The sequence below is a fragment of the Haemaphysalis longicornis genome, unplaced genomic scaffold (assembly GCF_048455015.1).
Source record: "Haemaphysalis longicornis isolate Haplotype H1 unplaced genomic scaffold, Haemaphysalis longicornis Haplotype H1 scaffold_2, whole genome shotgun sequence".
Classification (NCBI taxonomy): domain Eukaryota; kingdom Metazoa; phylum Arthropoda; class Arachnida; order Ixodida; family Ixodidae; genus Haemaphysalis; species Haemaphysalis longicornis.
The window spans coordinates 213,446,003-213,463,002 of NW_027526295.1; the positions used below are offsets into that span (position 1 = coordinate 213,446,003).

The window sequence follows — 17,000 nt, forward strand, 5'->3', positions numbered from 1 at the left end:
CTAAAAAAGGTCGCCTATTGTGGGAACAAATTCAAAAAGGTCATTTCACTTCGGAATCAGATTCTTACACGGCCACCCATCTAGGTACGAGTGTGCAGAGGAACACTGCCCCCGATTTAACCCTATCCAACGGTGTCGAACAGCTGCAATGGACCTACACCGTATACACCTTGGGCAGTGACCACTACATTCTACAATCGGATGTATCCATCGCCATGCAGTACACTCCCCCATGCCGGCATACTCACATTACGGCTTGGGACAAGTTCCGCCAGATCAGATCCCACCCTCAACTTGCAACACCCCCGGCTGCGGACAACTACACAACTTGGGTCAAGAAACTCCTACAAGACACCCAAGCAGCCAGCGCCCAACTTGATCGGGATATCCCCTCTGAAAGAGCCGACTCCCACCTTAAGCACCTGTGGCAGGCTTACCGCACATACAGAGGCGTTGGCTGCGTAACTAGACAAACCGGGCCCTCCGCCGTAAACTTACTGAACTATACAACACGATACAGAATTATACCAAACAGTTGGCCCAAGAACAACGGAATCAAATTTGTGACCAGATGCGGGGAGCGCTCAGTATGCGCAAAACTGGGACCCTCCTACGGCACCTACTCAACCCTGAGAACACACGCACAGCCCAGTCTCGCAAACAACAGAAACTCATGCACAATACTTCTGACTTCCTCTCCGAAATCATGGCCCAGCTTCGCTCCCTATACATACCGGAAGGACCACAAGCATAACTCCCAGCCTATCGCGGAAAAGGTAACGAGCAACTGGACGCTGACATCACCGAAGCAGAATTCAGGACGGCTCTTCAAACAATCAAACCTGGTTCAGCTCCCGGTCCCGACTCTGTCACCAACAAGATGCTCCGCAACCTAGGTGACGCCTCCATCCCACAACTAACCGAATACTACAATCACTACTGGCGAAGTGGCACTCTCCCCCCAGACTGGCGCACAGCAGAAATTTCTTTCATCCCAAAACGCGGCAAACCTGTAGCCCTCGATCAGCTCCGCCCCATCTCGCTTACCTCATGTGTTGGCAAAGTGCTGGAACACGTCATCCTAGCCAGAGTTACCCACCACGTAATTGAAACCGAAGCCCTTCCGCAAGAAATGCTTGGATTTAGACCTAAACTCTCTGCTCAAAATCTACTACTGCAAGTGTCTAATGAAATTATCCAGCCTCCCAGCAAAGTGGACAATGCAGCCGTGCTGGCGCTTGATCTCAAAAAAGCCTTCGACATGGTCACTCACGAGGCAATAATGGCCGGCCTCTCAGCCATTTCCTCCGGTTTGAGGGTGTATAACTATGTCAGAGCTTTCCCGAGCGACCACTCAGCCACCATACACCTGGGCCCACACACTAGCGGCCCATACCATCTGGCCAGCCGAGGTACTCCCCAAGGGGCTGTCCTCTCCCCTATGCTTTTCAATCTCGCCCTCCTTTTCAATCTCGCCCTATCTCTCAAAGAGATCCCGCACCTTCTTCTTGGCATATACGCGGATGGCATTACACTCTGGGTACCAGGAGGTAATGATAGACATATTGAAAGCACTCTCCAAGCAGGCGGAGATGCCGTCAGCTCTCAGGCATCCTTGGCCGGACTCCTCTGATCCCCTTCCAAATCCAAGCTGTTAATCCTCCCTCCTCTTAAACGTACTCCTGCAAATCCCCAAATTGAAATAACGGTACAAGGCCATACAGTCCCTAAAGTCTCCCGCCTCAGAATCAGCCTGCTTATCCAGCAGAATCCATCCAATGCTTTCTTCATACGAAACCTCGGATCTCATGTCGACCAAATTATTGCACTCCTTCGGCGGGTAACCAACCGACATCATGGACTAGATGAAAGGGACCGCCTTTACCTAGAGCACTCCTTTTTTATCAGCCGCCTCCTCTATATTCTGCCATATATACAAGCGTCCAAGGTCGAGCTGAACAAGATCGATGGCCTCATCCGCAAGGTCTACCGTGCCGCCCTGCAGATACCCTTAACGCATCCACGGATCGTCTGCTCCAGCTCGGAGTTTTTAACACCGCCACCGAATCAGTTGAAGCCCATTTATCATTCCAGAGAAATCGCCTAGAACTAACGGAAACAGGCAAGTCTATTCTCGCCGCTCAAGGCATTCCGCTGTCCAAACAAGCTAAAAGTGCCATGCATATTTCACTTCAAATTCGGGAAAACATATTAACAAGGCCCCTCCCCCGACACATGCACCCCGTCTACAACTCAGCGCGCCGCCAAGCCCGTACATGCGCCTTGGACCGGGAACTGGCAAAATGGCCGGAAGCGGCGTACTGTGATGCGGTGGCATACTGCCTACATAATGCCTACGCTCTGGTGGCGCAACTCCGATTGCACCCCACTCAGCACGCTTGCCATCTTAACTACCTTCAAACAGTGGCCTCGAAAAAGCGGCGGCGTTCCTGAGCGAGTGGCGCGAGATTACTGCCGCAAGTGAGGACGTACCTTTTCACCACCAAAAAGCCGAGCGGTCCTTTAAAAAGAGGCTCCAAAATAAAGCTTTTAAAAAACCTTTTTCTGTCTGTCTTCTTCCACTGATGAGTCCTGCTGGGAAAGTTAGTTCCACGTGGAGGAAGCAGAGCACGTGCGGCGTGACGGAGGTTCTCCTTTTCCACCTGCAGTTCTTCTATGTTGGGTAATTTCACTGGCCGTGGGTTGAGTCCGCGGCAGGCGCGCTCCGCCACTATGTGGGAAGGAAGCACGTCCCGGCGGATCCACATAATACAGGCACGACATAGGTAAGCCATCATATTCGCGTGAGTAGATGCAGCCAGGCTGGCACAAGGCGCGACGCGACGTAAATCACGAATCGCTACCGTTGAGTCAATGAAAATGTAAAGCTTTACCCCACTTGTCACTGTCAGCGCAAGCGCTTGGAGAACATACAAAATGGCAGTAACTTCTGCCAACAGGCTACTACAGGACGGAGGCGTAGCAGTGTAAGCGTGGCAGTGGTTCATGGCAGAATATACCATCGCAAATAAGAACGCTCTTCTGAAACTTGTTTAGGAATTTTTCCCAACACAGTCCCGAAGTAGAGGAATGTGAGAACTCGCACTAGACAGACAAGAAAGGTTACGAACACCAAATGATCCAGAAAAACAACATCCACGGCTGGAAGTCAGTAGCATCTGTTTTTCTTCACGAATGTTTTCCCATCGTGAGAAGTCCTTGACGCAGGTAGCGAAGCACACCCATGGCCACCTTCACGTCTTCCGGAAACAGGTCCAGGGTCACGCATTTCTATACGGAAGTTATAAAAAAACACGCAACACATAAATATAACTCACCTACGTTTGCGTGCACTGGTTACGAGAGACCAGTCAAGTGGCCTGTATATTTCATTTCACGAGCTTCGCGCAGCGCAGCTGCTGCTGCATTGTTCCCAACAGTCCACCCACATGAGTGCGCCTTGCTCACCGTGGTAGACGGTGGCCGACTGGAGAGAAACTGACAGTAGGTGTCGGCGCCTCGGAAGGACTTCTCCGTTACCCTGCCAGGCAGGTAGAACCTGTTAGACGTTCTCAGCGGGTGGATGTTTACAACAATGCAGCGTCTGCTGCGCTGCACGCAGCGCGCGAAGTGAACTATACCTTTTGCGTTGCGCCAGGATCGTAAGGTTGCTGAAACGCTATCCGCACTGATTGTGCAGACTTCGAACCTTTGTGCGTGAGTTCGTGCGTATGCGTTCATTCGTGTGTGCGTGCGAGCATGTGCGTGTGTACGAGGACGTGTGCGAGTGCGTGCCTGCTGTTCTGCGCGTTGCAAGCGCATAGAAATTCATTACAACGCGTTTTTCAGGCGTACTGCCAGCTAAGCAAAGGCGTGGAAAGGTCTGTTGATCTGTCATTGAGACGATAACTAGCGCACAATCTGCGACACAATTTTGTCATTATGCCGATGATACCTGCGTAAGTGAACAAGCTGAAGCAAAACCGAATCAGTAAAGGAGTTGTTGGAATAAGGAAGACAGTCGAAATTATCTTGGCAAAAGACTATGGATAAGTTTGGTACGGAGGTGGGGGGGGGGGGGGGGGGTCAGCATGTTTTCCTGCTTGGGACGGGCATTTCATTTGATTTCATTTATTTAAGCAAACCATGTCTCGGGAGGAGAGGCAAAGGGCAGATTAACTCTGCCTGACGGCTGCCATCTACCCCGGACATGTAACATTGCAACATTGCACAGCAATGGTAGACAGAAACCATGACAACTAGCTATACAAAGGTGACGTAGAAAAAACAAGATTAAACATGTTTTTGAAATAATATAGTAGAAATAACAATTGGCGCAAACACAAATAATTACAAACTACACAGTGTAACGCTACACAATTCCACACTTAATTCCATTAAAATACAGGAAAAGCCAAAATTGTACATTTATCGAAAGTAATATAACAGCAAGCACAACAGGCACACAACAAAAATTATAACAAACTACACAGAGTAGCGCTATCAAACCTCACGGAGTAGCGCTACAACATTCCCGATATTAAGTGATGTTTAATTTTTTTCTTTAGCGCGAGCCAAGACGTGGTGTGTTGCAGTAGTTCTATAACAGCTGGGTGCTTATTTAGATAGGTGGGAATTTGGTGGTCTAATTTTTGCATACCATAGTTTGTTCGGATCATTGGCGTCCGAAAACCACTCGGCCGAAGATCGTAATGCACAGTCACTGGTATATATTGTTCTAAAAATAATAAGTTCTTTCATATTTCCCTACGAATATAAAGACTAAGCTTAAGGTCAAACAACTGATGTATTGTAAGAATACCGTGCTGCAAAAATAACGGGGCAGAGTGGTGCGTACTAGGTACATTCTCAATGCAGCGAAGAGCTCTTTTTTTGTAGTACTAGAAGCCTGTTTAAATTAGTTGCCATCGTGCTTCCCCATAGAAAAAGACAGTAATGAAGATGAGACTGCCCTAGCACGTAGCACATTTGGCGCGTAGTACATTTGGCGTAGTACATTTGGCCGAAAAGCACGCTCTGTGCTTTTAGGGCACACAGATCACCAAATATGACAAGTGTCCAACAAGCTGTGCTTCCTTCCTTGCTGCATCGTTATATGGGGAGTATTCGTGTCCTCGTCAGTGCCGTATCATAACCTCAATGCTTTTATTGGGATTCCAAGACTCTACACCCCCGTTTCTTTAACAGTTAGGCATAAAATGCACTGGCATGCTCGCGCAAGCGCAAAAATGGTTGACGCTGAACGACATTCGGAGCATTTGAGGCTTATAAGTCAGTCTGCTAACAATGAGATCATCAGAAAGGGAGATGATATATTTAAGGAAAGGAAACAGGAACCAGTAAATGAAGCAGGATCGATGTTCCCCCTAATCTATTGAAGGCCGAGACACCAATAAAGTCTAATTTATTCGAGATGCGGGGCTTTGTGAACGTGAAACAGTTTTGCAGCATTTAAATAATAAAAAAAGGTAACCGTACGTGAGTTCGCTGTAGAAGCACTTCGGTTTCATTTTGGCTCATCGGGAATAACTCCTGCAATGACCACAAACAGCATGCTGAGGTGATCAACTTGGTTGTGAGGTACTTCAGGGCCGATGAGTGGCTGTAGGAATAATAATACTTAATAATACTTTATTGATGGCATGAGTGCAGTCTAATACAAGAGACCGGCCTGCCAAAGCCGCAGTGGGCTTGAATGGCAGTGCCTTGCAGACAGCGACAGAGCCATCAGTAGCAGGTAATTAGCTTGAAAACAGCAGTGAAATGAAAGTTCGGAAACATTACAGAATTCCGATCACGTATTAATCTGTTTAAAAGCCTTTCTGATACTGCGTTTCGTCTTAACTTCTTGTATGCAGGGGGGCGGAGTGAATTAAACATTGCAGGGATATAGTATTTACGGAGTCTTCTACCGTATCTTGTGTTATAGCGGGGTGTAACTTGAGGATTCTTTGGTCTCAGGCAACGAGCAGGCACATAGGGAATTTTGTAGTGGCTTAACCGAAAACCTTTTAAGAAAACGGTTTCCAACAGCAGCGAATTGAAATCTGGTAATGACAAGATTTTGAACACATCGGATTTGGGGGAGAGATTATAAGAAAAACTCTTCAGAATAGCACGAACGATGAAATTTACCCGTTTTACCAAATGTAGAGTGCCATGACCATATATAGATATCCCATACCGGACTACACTGTAGCATAGGGCATGTACTACGAGCTTTCCGCAGACAATGACATATGGAATTTAATATTGTACAAAACAAGACACGGGAATGTTTTCAGTTTTGTGCTTAGGGTCAAAGCTTTGTAACCGGCATGACAGGTTTTCTGCCCTGTTTTTCATTTTGTTTTGTTTGTTTTGAGGCTGTTAAAGCTACTGCTGCAGGTGCGACTTCCATAGGTGTAAAGTAAATTCCTGCGCGGCGCATGCGCTCATAGAACGGTTGCATTGGAACGTTATTAACTACGTATGAGACAACATCAAACGAGTGGTGAACTAAGCTCGAGTCACTTTGTTTCGCCTGCGTCCTCCTAATTACGACGCACTGAAGCGTATTGATGGAGATTGTTACGTATATATATATGCTGTATCCTTATAGCTCTCTTTGCATTGCATCATGCTCAACAGTTAACCGCGAGACTCCCGCCGGAAAGATTACCACCTATGCCATCACCACTTAAGGTGATCATAAATCCACGGGGGGGGGGGGGGGGGGGGGGGGGGCTCATCTTGCGGACGCAGCGTCCTCTGGTAGCAAGCTGATTCGTTTCCTTACGGTTTCACTCCCATCGCAGGTGCGGAAGCTGATATATTTCAAGGGCTATATTCTACGCTCCATCGACTGAAATTCTTACTGTACTAGAAATAAAGTTGTCATTAATTTCCGTTTGAGATGACCTAATTCGAAATTTCGCGTTTTTGGTCGGGGCTAAGTTGAGATTTGTTTCGGAGTAGTGCTATCCGACAGTTCAGACAAATCAGACGTATGTCCGCCAACCCCTCTCCTGACCGTGTTTCTGGTGCAGCGTTTCCGCATGACAGGTACTCTTAGGGTATAACAACATAGTAGGGAGCCTTTTCTTGCACAAACGAATGTTTCTGAAAAAAAAAACTGGTTGATTTCTCTGTAATATGAATTGGTAAAACACGAAAGTGAAACTGGGCAGCGAAAACTGCAGCTGAGCATGATTTACGGGTCGGCGGCTGTCTTGTGGGTGTGCTTGGCGAGCGACGTCCTGTTGGCGGGTCGCTTCGGAAAAGGTGCACTGGCGTCATTTTCGTGACGGATATGACATCAGTGAAATCTTGGTGTATCCCGGTATAAAGCACTTTTCTGCTAAAAAATAAAACCCTGAAACGAACAACCCGAAGTATAACGTACTCTTTAGTACTAAAGGTTGCCTCCCCGCAAGAAGACTATGTGTGTAGGGGTGCACCCTTTACAGGCCGCTTGCTTCGTTGTACTGGGCCCACTTCCGTGACGGATGCGACGTAAGTGAGATCGTGGTGAATCCCGGAATAAAACACTTTCGTGTTAAAAAAGAGAACAAAGCGGAATTCTCGACGAATCAATGGAAAACAGGGGGAGGCTTCACCTTTGAGTTCATTCACACGTACCCTACTTAATTCAATTGGAGAAGGGATTCTCCGGCTGTATTTTTTTTTTGCTTCCAGTGCTGTATAATTCATTTTGCAATGGTTGCCACAGCACCCCACGCGTGTTTCTTACTTGTATTCGCGACAAAAGCGCCTACAATAAACTCTCGCCTTTCCGATGTTAAACTGCGTGCACGCACCGGCCTCGAGTATCGTACCAAGTTCCAGATATTGAAGAGACATTTCTTGAGAGCTTGCAGCGCTCCAGCGTCGTTCTGAAAAGATGAATAGTGAGTCACCGTTGCGTATTTTGCTTAGTGCACTTCACATTACAATTTGAACATAATCGTATGAATAGTGGAGTAATTTCCGAGTATATGGTTAAGCTACTCCACGACAGAGTTGGGCAACTTCTTGAGGCCGCAGGCATGATCGCCTTAAAAAAGAAGGCACCAGGTCGGTCGCTGAGGCTTTTGTGGGTAGAAAGAACGGGGACGCTTCAAAAAATATCGTTAACTTAGGAAGGAAATAAAAATTCACAGACCTCCGTTCAGATCCCTGGCCGTATGATGCGATTAGTGTAAATTCGGTTCTGAGAAATCTTTGTGTCGCCGAACTTTAATTCACTTCATCTATCTTCTTCTAGAAGGAGCAACCTTGAACACGCATGAAGGCCGCTTACGCCAGCTCTCAAAGCTGACCTGCCGAGCAGGTATCCAATGGAAAGTTTTCTTAATTTTTTTACAAACTTTCCCATGAGTACAGTTGTATGGGTCATTCGCCAAGGCAGAGTGCTCTGAGATTTGTCAGAAATAATTGCACAATAATTGCACAAATCGAGATATGTGCGCCTTGTTCCGCGCACAAAAAAAATAAACCCATGCAATTCCTGCTCTCGTGGACAGCACGCGTATGCTCATGAGAGAGCGATAGAACCACTTTACTGAGCCAAACAAAATTGCGGCGACTACGTGGCGTATGGGGTGGCTCCCTCTTCACGGGACTCATATGCTTCCGCGGCCACCTGGCCTTGGAGATCAGACCGGGCTGGCAGAACAAGGCGAGGCTGGTTAGCAAGGTCTCCCGTCGCTCGTTCAAAGGGCCATGCAGACAAAACGCAACTTTGGTTCAACCGAAAAAATGCCTCGTTAGAGTAATTCTGACACCACTTTTAACGTAAACTTCCCTCAAATGAGCTACAAAATTAGGAAAAAAGGGAATGGCTCGAGCGACCCACTAGCTTATTTCCCGAAACAGAAGCTGCGTTCCAATTCGCGGACAGCTTCGTAGACAGCCTACGAAGTAGTCTAACTAGACGTCTAAAGAAATAAAATTGGAACGGCACCGCGGTCGCAAGCGCAACACCAGCGCAGACGACAGCGTCATAGCAGACATGTTGAGTTGCGCAAGACGCAGGTTTCGTAACTATTATTACCGTTGTTATTACAATTGTTACGCAATTAAAAAACTAAACAAAGTTATCTTCGTCACTAGTAACTTATTCTAAATATTTAATTGTTTTGTTTTAACATTATTGCGCAAAAAGGTGGCGCTGGCGTCACCTATTAGTTTACACAGGAAGGTTGCCTGCATCGTTGCAGACTTCGATGCTGTCTCCTTGAAGCAGTCTTCGTTGACTGCTTCGTTCGAATTGGAACGGGGCTTAACATGGCGTACTGTCCGCGAAGACGGCAATGAAGGTGTCTAAACGGTAAATTGGAACGCACCCAGAACCTATGATGCCATAAGCCCTGCTGTACGATTGGCTGAGGCCGCCAAAAGCAAACGCAAATTAGGCAGGGCTAATAAGCTTGCCGAACGAGCTATTTGCGTTTAAATTTAGGGCACATTCTTTTTATAGCAGTAAGAATTTTGGGGTGAACAATTCAAGTTACGAACGAACCCGTAAATACCGAAGCAGTTAGAGCGGCACTTTGTCGGCTGACCGCTAACACAGCCGTCGGACTTGTCTGAAACAACACTGACCAACTGATACAAGCGGCGCAGTCGCTTACGCCCCCATGTTTGTCGAGTGATCGCTTAATTTGGAAGAAACGATTAGCATGAATCGTAATAAAAATATGGCATGTGTAGAAGTCCGGCCAGAAGCAAAGGGCGAACACTGTAACTTGTGCAGTATTGCAGCGCCATCTCTGAAAGTGGGTGATAAACAAGATAACCAACATTACAGCCGTATTTCTGCGCCATCAGTGAAAGCGGGCGATTAAAAAGATAATGAAACGGCTGTCTGTGAGCTGGGGGCAACCCTATTCCGCGGCTATATTTAGTGTTAAGGCGCTGCTCTTAATATGCCATTGGCGACGTCTCGAAAACACGATTTAGCGGGAGAATTGAAATTTTCACTTAAAATATTTAATTTATCAGTGGATAAAGTATCGTTTGCCGCCGAACAAGCGCTTAGGGCCCTAAAAAACCACAAATCTTTCAAATAAATCAAAACTTGGATTTTGTCTGCATGGTCCTTTAAGGGGTGTGGGAAGGGTGGTGGAGGGGTGCAGGATGGGGTGGAGGGTTAGTCTCGGTGAAATAGAATTCTCCGATGACGCGCGGCAGAGTGCCCAGCTGCTCACGGAAGCTATACTCTTTCTCGTGTTTAGGTGTGTGCATGCTCGTTAAAGTCGCCTAGTGCGCGGGATACGGTGATATCGTTTCTGCAGGAGCTTTTCGCGAAATACATACCTTTTGGCCCGGCTTTATGTGGAATGCATAGCATAGCCTTCCTGCGATGCAGCATTTCTCGTTAAGCTGTTGAGAGAAACAGCGTAGCAGTATCAAGCCTTTGAAAAAAAGAAACGGTCAAAGTTAAAAACTGACGTTCCTCTCCCATCCGAAGCAAAAGGGGGGGAGGGGGGGTGACTTATGGCCAAATTATGTTGGTGGCAGTTCGTTCTCTCAATGGTTGTGACGTTCGATCAACTGTCTTTTATGAAGCAAGTTTTGCGTGTTTATTCATGTTTCTCATAAAAATTCTATCCTATTCAAATTGGTGTCGGCGCTGGCCTCTCGAACTACATTAATTGCCTATCTGGAGGAGCAACACATTGCTCGCTTTTTAGAGCGAATGCTCTATTACTCAAGGAACAGACCCAGCAAACGCCTTGTTCCAACAATATCATCTTTTAACTCAGCCAAGGTTAAGCCATGGAGCCTCGCGAAGTTACGGAGTGAAAGGGTATAATTGTTCCTTCGTTCCAAGGGGAGGGTAGCGAAGAGGAGAACAGAGGAACAAAGTAGGGGTGCGTGACATCAGCTAAAGATACAAGGAGGCGCTGGCTGCGTTGAAGTTTAGTTCGCGTTCGCAGCTATATACAGCGCCGACTGTGCCTACCAGCGTCTGTCTTAACTTGCGGTGTAATTGTGTGCGCGTTCACTCTTGGCATGCATAAAGATCTATCGCTCGACAAAATTTGTTTAACCTCATTCAACACCCGCACAATTTTTAACAGCGAAGTTGTTCTTTGACGACGCTTCAATGGTACGAGGCGTGGTAACGCGGGGGCAGCGATGCGGAGAGGGCATAGCCTAGGGAGGGGGAGAGCAAGCGCCTGGCACACGTGCATGAAGTTTAAGTAATTCTTCAACAAAACGTTCATACAGGAAAAGCATTTCTAAACTACCAAACCTGGTGGCAGTGTTTATACTTGTAAATATTGTTGGGCCAAAAGATAACATTAGTGTTATTTGATGCAAGACATCAACACATAAGTGATATTTGCAATATTTTTAATTAAAAACACATAGCAGCTTTAGTTTTTTATGCGAATAAAAAAAATGCTCCTTGGAAAAGGCTTTTGGCCTCAAAATGCAAAACGCGCTCGCAGCGGCCCCTCGTGGCAATGTTCCAAGTTAAACGTAGCAAAAGGCTCCAGTAGATGCCGGGAGCAGTGGAACATGGCAAAATTGGACTGGTGCAAACGGGAATCGATCTGCTACTTTTGAGAAGTTCTATGAACATTGGCCTCGCGATTAGGGAACGCCATGCGTCTTCAGTGTTAACATCTGCGTTTGCGACGCTAAGGCAGTGAGGCCAGGCTCATATTTTCGTTTTTGCCCATCGTCGCTGTTTGAATCTGCTCGGTAAAGCAGTATTTAACTCATATAGCCGGAAAGACGAAAAAATACATTTCCTTGCCCGTGGCGGCCTCAACAGCTACAGTAGTGACGCAAAATACGCGAACTCTTCATGCAGTGTGATTGGCCGATGTCCAAGTTTCAAACGTCCATACATACGCAACTGCGGTTGTGTCAATTCCTCTCTTCTGGAAGGCGGCACTTTGTTGTATTTTCAAGAAACATATGTACCGGATGGCGGTTCTTGCGTGGTTTTTTATTGTAAGAGTTGCCCACATCATTTCGGTTTCGGTTCCCTGCAACGAGATGCTTGCCGTCCGACTTTATCCTTGTCCCCGCATTCTCAATACCTCAGGAGTCTGCATACCGCGTAGGTGATGTCGGCGGCAGAATGAGTCGGATTTACCAGCACTGCCCGCCAGGACAGAACAAGGATCGTGCCGTTCCCTGCCAGACCACGAGCCGAGGGATACGTAGTGGTTGACTACGAGGCGTTTTGCCCGGTCCTTCGTAGCTCCCCTTACTTGTTTCTTTGTCGTAAGGGGCGTGCTCACACCAGTAAGACCGTCGGCTGATTCGGCAGTGTGCCTGCGAGCTGTTTCTGCTCGTATCAAAGCGCGCTGACATCTCACCAGCGCGTAAGTGTCTGTACGCAGCCCGCCGACCCGCTCGTAGAGCAATGAAGGTTGACGTCGCCAAGTCGTAATGGCGGTATACTGAGCATTGCCTAAATAAAAAAAAATCAACCTACCCGCGCCCTTCACCCCCCCCCCCCCAAAAAAAAAAAGAAAAGAAAAAAAATCCCCCCATCTCCACGAAGTGAATGATGATAAGAGGGGAGAAGCTAAAATGCTTATCAATAAAACCGTGAAACATTCGCCCACACATCAAATAAAGACTCCACACGTTGTTATAAGTCTTCTTGAAGGCGCACACCATCTGAATGAATGAAGGACATTAGGCGCGTTCGTCGCCATGCTCGTGTCTCGGTTTGTAGCGCAGTGGGAAGAGCTGAACGTACCTCCCGTCGCGGCCAGAGAGTCGTGGGATCGAAACCGGGCGCCGCCGCGTCAAGACCACCACTCCTCGCTCGCATAGCTTGAGACTTTCCACCGCTCCGTTGACAAGCCCGTCGACGACGTCGATGTTTGTGGTGATCATGTAGGGCTTGTTTGGGACGATGAGAATCTCCATGAGTAAGTTGGCGAATTCGGCGTGTGACATTTTAGCTACCTTGGCCGTCGCCTACTGCAGATTGTCTTGTGTCGCGTACCCCCAGTACATGTCTTGAGCTCGCAGGTGACGAACGACAACCTTTTCTTCTTCTTCTCCTTCTTGTTGGGTAGCAACGAACGCGTTGAATGTTTTGACCTCTTCTGCCAATCTTTGGTTGGCCAACCTCTAGAGGGATCCTGCCGCAATCATCATCGTGGTGCCGTGTACAGCAGCAACGAGGGACGGGACAGGGCTCGAGCAAGAGGAGCTTCGCCCCTAAAAAGGAAGCCCACACTAACGCGTAAGACTCGAAGGTGGTCAAGCTGTACGCAGCCTTCACGACCATCACAACGGCTTAAGTCCACTACTGCAGCCAATTTGCTTCTTCTTCGCTGCCGCAACGACCTTTACTCCATCACTGTTGCTATAAGTGTGAACTTACCTCATTTTTTTGGAAGTGATAACCATTGGACATTACCTTGGAGGGGCGTACGCTTTGACGTGTCTTTCTCGTTCCGAGCAAGTGTTGCCACGATTACGGTGAACGCTGGAGTTTTCTTGGGGGGCTAATGTTGACCAAGATCCCTAAGGGGGTATGCTTTGCTTGACAAACATGTTCCGGGGACGCTGGGCTGTCGTCGCGAGGCACGCATGCACAAGCGCTAGGCATTTGCTTGGTTTTTTTCAACTTCCGGGCGGTCGCCGCAACCTTGGCCAATTCCCTAAGTGGCTATGCTTGGCTGGACAAACGTGCGCAGGGGACGCTGGGCTTTCGTCACGAGGCACGCACGCACGAGCGCTAGGCATTTCCTTGGTTTTGTTATTTGCCGGGCGGTCGCCACGAGGCCCGTGCTCATGTGCGCGCGCTCGGCAATTTCTTGGTATTTTTAACTGCGGATACGAAAAATTACCATTTGATAAACAGCTTCGCTGTAAAAAAATCGGCTATGAAGGTCCAACCACGCTATGAAGGTGGTTGGACTGCGGAGCTGTAAATGACACCCACAACGATTAACCATGCTACGCCCCCTGAATTCACACTCGTCGCCCTGCAAAGAGTGAAACCGGACTCTGGCAGCCATTAATTGGTTTTCGCACTGGCGACGAAAGAAAACAGAGGGGCGTCTGGCGAAGGAAGGGTGAGCAGGAGGGCGGCACGCGCGGCTATGGTTTGATCTCTCTCACTGCCTCCCCCTCACTCTTGTTTCATGCGTCGTTGTTAATACAAATCATGTGAACACCGTTATCACACATTGTGCGGTTTACCCTTCACACGTGTGCTTTGAATGAGCGCAGTTGGCAGACCCGCGGCATTGCTCGCTGAGTACACCGTATGTCTCCCTGTACGCTCGTGTGGGCGTTGCTTAGTCGTTAAGACGAGGGGATGTCACTCCGCGACTGTATTCGGGTCCAGGTTCCATTCCTGGCGGCACCAGCAAGTTTATTTTATTTAGCCTGGGAGTTTTCTGCTGACACGGACACGAAAATTCCATAGGCTGCTAGAGGTATACTGCTTCGCCTTAAAAAAAAAAACACTTTCACAGAGCGATGTAGCCTTCCTACAGCGCTGTGCGTGCACTGGCCAGGTGAGGGGAGCGGTATTTGTAGAAATAACATCTGATCAGCTGAAGACTACCCCTTATGTCGTACTCGAAACTTTATTTACTGGATGACAGCATTTCCAGCAGCTTACCTGAGCATTCCTCGAATAACGCTTGCACAGTACGCGTCGCCCTAGCACCAAAAAATAGCTAATCATCACCGACTGCGTTCCTTAAAGCAGTAAATTTAAGCGACCGCAAATGGGTGGTCGCCCTGCTTACCACTTCGCCAGTTCACTTTGCGGAAAAGGAAAAGTGCTTCTTGTACCTGTTTTTACGCATTACGATAAAAGCTTCGATTGATATTCAGTCCTTATTTCCTACTGTAACTTCGCTGACTCTTGTGCTGTCTTTTTCTTTTGCCCCTACATTTTCAACAAACGTACCCTTCGCACAGGCATATTCAGCTTACACCTCAAGTGAAGTGTCGTAAGCCAATTTAAGTATCACATATGCGCTAGTGTGGAGTCATTTTGACTTCATTTGCTTTACTGAGCTTAGTCAAGTATACTAACTAACAAAACCAGCCACATTCTTCTGGGTACAAATATTGTCAAGGTTCAGTTTTCGGTGCGCAGTCGAACTGCAACGACCCGCCGGCGGCTGGCCGACTGATTTTGCCTACGCTGTGCTTGCTGTGGTGGGCGCGCCCAGTCAAGCCAATCAGAAAAAGTGCGCGTCAAAGGAAATGTCATAGGAAATTGGCAAGGAGGATGGAAAAGGGGAAACAGCATTTTCGTTTCGAATTGATTTTTGTCCTACGTAAATTCACGCAAACGTACCCAGGGTGGTCCAGAGATGGGCCAGGAAATCCAGATTTTAATCTGCTAAACGTTTACTCGCGACCTCTTTATTCTCGCCTGCTACTTTCACTCCCCCTTGTGGCCTAGCAACAGGGCCTAGCGTCCTCCCCTTTCTCAGTAAAGCACTGTACTATATACTCTTCCACCTCCTCCTCCTCCTCCTCCTACTACTACTACTACTACTACTACTACTACTACTACTACTACTACAACTACTACTATTACTGCTACTACAACTACTACTACTACTACTACTACTACTACAACTACTACTATTACTGCTACTACAACTACTACTACTACTACAACTACAACAAGAACTACTACTGCTACTACAACTACTACACCTACTACTGCTACTTCCACTACTACTACTACTACTACTATTACTGCTACTACTACTATTACTGCTACTACTACTACTACTACTACTACTACTACTACTACTACTACTACTACTACTACTACTACTACTGTCAGCGTATGAACGTAAGGAAACAAGCGGCAAAAGAGAGAGGTTATTCGCGCAATTGACTATACGACACAAAGCTGCTGTTCAGCTTTATTGATACCACCGCTGCACGACGCGAGGTGCGTATTTTCTAACCTTCTTCCAAGGCGGCTGCATCGCGCGCCCTTGGTCGGCTGTATCGGCGTTCTGCGGCGCGGTCTGTGACATACGAGCCCTTTTATGTCCCGAAAAGGAATGAGAGAGGGACGTAGAAAAAAATGCGCAAAAAGCAGGCAAGGACAGAGGGAGGATGACAACCACTGCATCGTATCAGTGCAGACCTTGTTGTCCTCTCTCTGTCCTTGTCTCTCTCTTGCGATGTTTTTTCCTCGCTGATGTACCAACACGCCCAGTTTTCCACAAGAGGAGCTTGAGAGAGAAAGGCCAGCTTTGACTGATATTTAAAGAAAAAAAATTCCCCGCTGTGAAGGTCGTTGGAAAACAAAGCTGTAAACGACATCCACAACAATCGCCCATGTGACGTCATTTGAATTCACACACGTCGCTCCACAAAGAGTGAAACCAGAGATTCTGCCAGCCGCTACCGGGAATTCGTGGGGACCCGCCCCGAACGCAGCAGCGTCCTCCACGGCCGGGCTAGAGCGGCGAACGCCGTTGCTGTATCCCGCCCGTGCGTCGGCGGAAAGAAAACGGAGAGGAGGTGTCTTTTGAAGGTGAAACAGCGGAACCTAGCCTTCCTGATGTGCTAGCTCATGGCTACACCACCGAGCGACACAAGCGCAGACACCGAAACAATTCGGCATGTGAGCTAAGTTATTCCCATTTAAACAGATTTAGACTAGTTCGTTTAGTAAGTTTGAGAACTGCGAGAAAGCTGAGGGAACTTTTAGAATCACTATTTATCAGAACCAGTTCGTATTAAACCACAACCGAATCCGTATTCACCAATTTAGAAAACGGAGTCCCGTCCGTGGCAAGCAGTGCGGGAAAGGTAGCGTTTCTCTAGCGGCCAGATGTCTGTATGTGGTCTCTACATTTTTTTTCTGCCCTGCAAACCAATCCTTAACCTATCTTTGCCGCACGAGCTCTTAATTCCGTCGGGTCTGGCTTACGCAGGAGGTGCTGTTAAACGAGTTAATCAAGCCGTGCTCAGGAAGCGCGCAATGGACGTGAAGCTGCGCCAAAACAGGCAAAAAC

At 47.7% G+C, this 17,000-nt stretch overlaps 1 protein-coding gene across 1 annotated transcript in view; it reads left to right on the forward strand.

Annotated features, from left to right (window-relative positions):
- Window positions 1–17,000, forward strand: part of LOC144168495 (uncharacterized) — a 142,179-nt gene that overhangs the window by 1,039 nt on the left and 124,140 nt on the right. The gene's annotated exons all lie outside the window — the stretch shown is intronic.